The sequence below is a fragment of the Neovison vison genome, chromosome 8 (genome assembly GCF_020171115.1).
Source record: "Neovison vison isolate M4711 chromosome 8, ASM_NN_V1, whole genome shotgun sequence".
NCBI lineage: Eukaryota > Metazoa > Chordata > Mammalia > Carnivora > Mustelidae > Neogale > Neogale vison.
Window position 1 is genome coordinate 118636200 of NC_058098.1, and position 6517 is coordinate 118642716.

Here is a 6517-nt window from a genome sequence, read left to right on the forward strand (position 1 = left end):
GGATGTGTTTGTTATTTGTCAAGTGATGAAACAGAAGAAGAGGAAGAAGAGGACCTCGTGTGGGGAGAGGGGAAAATTTTGAACACCATGCATTTAAGAATACGCAGGCTGAGCTGACTAGTTACTCTTCGGTAATAAAGACTCAGTGCACAGAGTTCTGAACTGAAGATAAAGTGTTTTAATCATCAGTGTATGGTTGGTAATTGCATCTATGAATAAAGATGAGATGTCCCAGGAAGAGTGTGGTGAGTGGGAGAAGAGTACCAAGAATGATACTCTTTGGAACACCACTATTTACAGGCAATCTAGGAACAGTTAGCCTGCAAAGGAGGTGAGATGAGTTGCAATTTAAAATAGGATGGCCAGGTGCTCGCTTCGGCAGCGCATATACTAAAATTGGAACGATACAGAGAAGAGTATCATGGCCCCTGCACAAGGATGACATGCAGATTCATGAAGCATTCCATAATTTAAAAAATAAAAAATAAAATAAAATAGGATGGTCAGAATAGGCAAAATTGGGAAAGTGACAGTTCAGCAAACATTTGAAGGATGTGATCATTAGTACTGGATACACTCAGTTAAGTTGGAACTATGATTTGTAGAATTCATATTTATATATGCCTTCAGGTTAGAGTTTCTCAAAAGAATAGTTTGTACAAGATTTGTAAGGTAGAAGTGAAGCAGTAGCCATTGCACTGTAAGCTTCTTCTTAGATGTGGTGATGAACAAATGCAGTGAGTTCCAGCTACTCCTGATGGGCCTATGGTTTACATTCAAGTGTTCTTGCTATTTGCAAACCCTGTCAACCAACGGAGGCCACTAGACAATTAGCTGTGCCCCCACAGAGGTGATAGTTACCCAGATGAACTGTCACACTCACTTCAGGAGTTGGATGTGCTTAGCTTCTCAGATCAGTTGGTCACTCCTCTGGTTCTTCAACTCTCTCTTCTAAAACCTGCACATTCCCATTTTATTTTCAAATAATTTCTCTATCCCTTTCTCTCTCTCTCTCCTCATTGTGGTATTTCCATAATACCATAATTATTTGGTCCACTTGATGGTGTCCCACAAGCCCCTTATGCTCTGATCACCTTTCTTCATTCTTTATTAAGATTTTATTTATTTATTTGACAGAGAGAGATCACAAGTAGGCAGAGAGGCAGGCAGAGAGAGAGAGGAGGAAGCAGGCTCCCTGCTGAGCAGAGAGCCCGATGTGGGACTCGATCCCAGGATCCTGAGATCATGACCTGAGCCGAAGGCAGCGGCTTAACCCACTGAGCCACCCAGGTGCCCCACCTTTCTTCATTCTTTTTTCCTTTCTTTGGAAGCAAGATTCTCTCTCTCAAATAAATTTTTAAAATCCTTAAAAATATTTTCAATACATTGAAGATATTCCACTCTCTTTTGTTTTCTAGTTGCTGTTGGGAAATGAGCTTCATTTGACTGAAGATGATTTCTCTATTTCTTTGGTTGCTTTTAATATGTGTTTGCCTTTCTGTATGCAGAGAATGGAAATGGAAATGAGTAAGTGGTATGGATTTCTTTTTGGGTATACTGCTTGGAATTTATTGGGTAACCTGAACCTCAAGGTTGTTGTCTTTCTTCAGTTCCTGAAAATTTTAGTTATTATCTCTTCCAATAGTGCCACTACTCTTCTCTCTCTCCTCTCCTTCTGAAACTCCAATTAGATACATAACAGTAATAGTAACCCTTCGAGGATACTTTGAGCTAACAGTTTCATGGCACTTACTATGTGCCAAGTAATACTCTAAGTGCTTTTTCTAAAGATTTTCTTATTTATTCCAGAAAAAGGGAGGGGGAGGGGCAACAGGAAAGGGAGAGAGAATCTCAAGCAGACTCTACCCTGAGCATGGAGCCCAACACAGGGCTCACTCCCACAACCCCAAAACCATGACCTGAGCCAAACCTAAGAGTCAGATACCCAACCAACTGTGCCTCCCCCACCCCAACTACTGTAAATGTTTTACATTAAATCATTTAATCCTCATTACAAACTCATGAAGTAGGTATTCTTTCCCCATCTTACAAACAAGGAATATGAGGCATATAAAAATTAATCACTTGCCAAAGATCACGGAAATACTAATTGGCAAAATCAGGATGTGGATTTTGGTAATCTGACTCCAGAGCTCCGACCTCAATGCTCTGAAACCGCATTGTGTTTTGCTGCTCCTGAGAGTTCAGTATTCCCCCTTTGATGTTTAAGTTTTGTGGTGGTGGTGGTGTTTTGTTTTGTTTTGTTTGGGTTTTGGCTCTATTCAAGTTAGTGGGTCACTTCACACAGCTCTAGTTGTTTACTGAATGTGACACCTTGCATTCAACTTGCAGTGGCCACAACAGAACTTAAAAGAGTAGTTTTGATGTTGCTGTGCAAGGGCTGCTGTATTCTCAGTCACTGGGTTGTCATATAATCTTAGTAAATTGTAGACATCCATTCCTCCAATCCAGACTTTGGGCAGTTGAGGTTAGGGGATTTTCAGACTGTGATTCTTGTCTCTGGAATCTTGTTTCAGGAATTCATGTCCTCTTTTGGTTCTTTAAATAATGGATTTGTTGACCTTCAAATGCTATGTTTCATTTGCTAATTTGACTTGCATGTTTTAACTATTGTTTAAGAGGGCTAGTTTACAGACTAAGAAACTTTAACTGTGATAGTCACTGAGATTACCTCAAACTCCAGTGGGAAACCCATGGCTTGTTTTTTGGTTGTCTTTATAACTTTTTTCATCTTAAAATTGATGCATACTTATTAGAGAAAATAGAAAGGAAAAATTGCCCTATTATATTACCTATAGAGGTAAATACCATTAACATCTTCATGTAAATTTTTCCAATCCTTTTAAAAAATATATAATAATAAATAAATAAATAAAAATATAATATAAAATTATATTATCTCATACACACTGTTTTATAACATTAATATTTTCAATGTCACCATATATTTTTCTATGTTTATAATGCTGCCTTTTATTTCATTTAGTGAAGATGTTATAGTTATTAAAGAAAATTCCCTATCTTTTGACATTGGATTTCCTTCCAAATTTTCATAATTATAAACAGTACCATGATAAACAAACTTTCAGCTTTGTACATATTCATGAATGTTTCTCTAGGGTAAGATTTTCAAAGAGAAATAACTGAGGTCAAAGAAGATACAAATCTCTATAGTGTTTATTTATTTTTTTTAAAGATTTTATTTATTTATTTGACAGAGATCAGAAGTAGGCAGAGAGAGAGGAAGCAGGCTCCCCGCTGAGCAGAGAGCCTGATGTGAGGCTCAGTCCCAGGACTCAGGGACCATGACCTGAGCCGAAGGCAAAGACTTTAACCCACTGAGCCACCCAGGCGCCCCTCTATAGTGTTTAAATACATATTGCTAACCTGTCCTGTTATAGAGGTAACAAGAAGTTGTACCTCTATTGGCTGAGTGTAAGAGTACTTCTTTCTCTACTCCATTTCCATTATTAACACTAGCTATAGTCATTTTTTCAAACATGCTTATGTTGTGATACATATTTTGTTGTTTCAATTTTCATTTCATTGATTTCAATTACCTTATGATACTTTAAAGTACTTGAAAAGTGGACAGAATCTAAAGAGTGGGTAAGAGAGACATCTGAATGGGAATGAAAGGAAGTGTTTTCAATTTTTAGTTAATGTTAGTGAGAGAAGAATATAATACAAAAACTGTAATGAAAAGGTAAATAAATCCGTGACCACAGGCAACTGTCATTAAATTTATAGCCAAGGAAGCAGATGTTATGTACACCTAAAGGAATGGATAGTAAATCTGGAAAAACGGGATTGAAAGCTCTCAGAATGTATTTAAGCACATTGTAGGGTCATTACATAAGGACCAGTATGCCATACCATTGCTAATTCATTTTTCACTTGTTGGTTTTCTATTTTGGTAAATGGCACCCTCATTCACTTCATCATCAAAGCCAGAAACTTCAGTGCCGTTACTGACTCTTGTCTGTCACTTACCGGAGTCCCATCCAGTCTTGCTGGTTCTTCTGAAGACCCTCGGATCTCACCACCCAAGAATCGGACACCAGACTTCCACTGGATGCAAAAGCAAGAGGGTTTATTCTTCACAGACGCGCCTGCGGGCGGTCAGCAGCATCAGCTAGCTGAGAGCGCGGGCTTCAGGCCTACAGGCTTTTTTTATAGGGCAAGAAGGGGTACAGGAGCAACGGCTAAGCAACAGGTTTTCTATTGGTTGGTTTTAAAACACAATGGGGATTATCTGGGGTCACAGTAGTTAGTTCTTCTGGAATTCCCCGAAACGGCTGGGAATTCCCCAAAACGGCTGTTAGTCCCTCTGGAATTCCTCGAAAAGGCTGTTAGTCCCTCTGGAATTCCTCGAAACGGCTGGGCGATTGCCGGATAAGGCCTCGGGATAAGGCCTCCGGAACCCATTGTTACCTTTATCAGTTCCTGTTGGGCAATGCGGTGGTCACAACCGTTTTCTCGCCAGGCAGCTATTTACTTAATAGCAGGGGAAGGGTCTAACAGGGGAAGGGTGAAGCCAAGCGATTACAGAAAAGCAAGAAAGCGGTTAATCAATGGCTGGGGGAAGGGTGTCTATACGCGGGGTCTTTCACTTCCTCTCACACAGAGCTGGAAAGCACTTCTCTCCATCTTTGGTACCACCCCTCGTATTCAAGTTACTATGATCTCTCACGTGAACAACTGCAATCACTTTTTAACTGGTTTTACATTGGAGCGGCTAAAGCAACCTTTTAAAACACAAACACCATGTCACCATGGTTTTTTTTTTTTAATTTTTTATTGTTTATAAACATATATTTTTATCCCCAGGGATACAGGTCTGTGAATCGCCAGGTTTACACACTTCACAGCACTCACCATAGCACATACCCTCCCCAATGTCCATAACCCCACCCCCCTTCTCCCAAACCCCCTCCCCCCAGCAACCCTCAGTTTGTTTTGTGAGATTAAGAGTCACTTATGGTTTGTCTCCCTCCCAATCCCATCTTGTTTCATTTATTCTTCTCCTACCCACTTAAGCCCCCATGTTGCATCACCACTTCCTCATATCAGGGAGATCATATGATAGTTGTCTTTCTCTGCTTGACTTATTTCGCTAAGCATGATACATGTCACCATGTTTAATGTAGAATCATTCCATGGCTTCCCACTGTATTTAGGGTAAAATCCAAATTCCTTACTATCTCTTGCTTACCTCCCCAGGCTCCTTTCATATCACTCTCCTGCTTGCAATCTGTTATTCTGGCTTTTTTTTTTTTTTCTTCATTTTTTAGAATTAGCCAAGATCTTTCTTACCTCTAAGGCTCTGTGCTTGCTTCCTTCTGCTTGGAAGGTTCTTTCCTGGCACTTTTAGGGCTGGTTAAATTCACCCTTAAGACCCCAGCTTGGGGCGCCTGTGTGGCTCAGTGAGTTGACGCCTCTGCCTTCCGCTCGGGTTGTGATTCCAGGGTCCTGGGAGGGCTCTCTGCTCAGCGGGGAGCCTGCTTCCCCCTTCTCTCTGTCTGCCTCTCTGCCTACTTGTGATCTCTGTCTGTCAAATAAGTAAATAAAATCTTTTAAAAAATTGATAGATACTAATTGGCAAAATCAGGATGTGGATTTTGGTAATCTGACTCCAGGGCTCCGACCTCAATGCTTAAATGTAAACTTTCTAGATTCCTTGGCTACCACATCAATCTCTATTATAGTATCCTGATTATTTCTTTCCTAGAACTTATCACAAATATGTCATTATTCTATTTCTCTACTAACTTATTTATTTTTTCAACATGTCCAATTAACCAGAATACAGTACATCATTAGTTTTTGATGTACTTTTCAACGACTCATCAGTTGTGTATAACACCCAGTACTTATCACCACATGTGCCCTCCTTATTAACCATCACCTGGTTACCCCATTCTCCAACCCCCTTCCCTTCTATAACCCTATCTGTTTCCTGGAGTCCAGAGTCTCTCATGATTTATCTCCCTCTGATTTCTTCCCATTCAGTTTTCCCATTCCATTCCCATTCCCATTCCTTTCCTCTATGGTCCTCTGCGCCATTCCTTATGTTCCACATGAGTGAAACCATATGATAATTATCTTTCTCTGCTTGACTTATTTCACTCAGCATAATTCCCTCCAGTTCCATCCATATCAAGGCAAATGGTGGGTATTCATCCTTTCTGATGGCTGAGTAATATTACATTGTATATATGCACCACATCTTCTTTAGCCATTCATCTGTGGAAGGGCATCTCTGCTCTTTCCACAGTTTGGCTATTGTAGACATTGCTGCTATGAACATTGGGGTGAATATGGTCCTTCTTTTCACTACATCTGTATCTCTGGGGTGAACACCTAATAGTGCAATTGTTGGGTTGTAGGGTAGCACTTATTTATTTTTTACATAAAAAATAAATGAGTAAGTGAAAGAACAAATGAATGCAAACAAAATGAGATACCACTCTACACACAATAAAGATGGTTGTAG

At 39.8% G+C, this 6517-nt stretch overlaps 1 non-coding gene across 1 annotated transcript; it reads left to right on the top strand.

Moving 5' to 3' along the window:
• Positions 1–366: 366 nt before the first annotated feature.
• Positions 367–473, top strand: LOC122916618. The gene has a single exon (XR_006386247.1). It is a non-coding gene; the product is annotated as a U6 spliceosomal RNA (small nuclear RNA).
• The last annotated feature ends 6044 nt before the right edge of the window (positions 474–6517 follow it).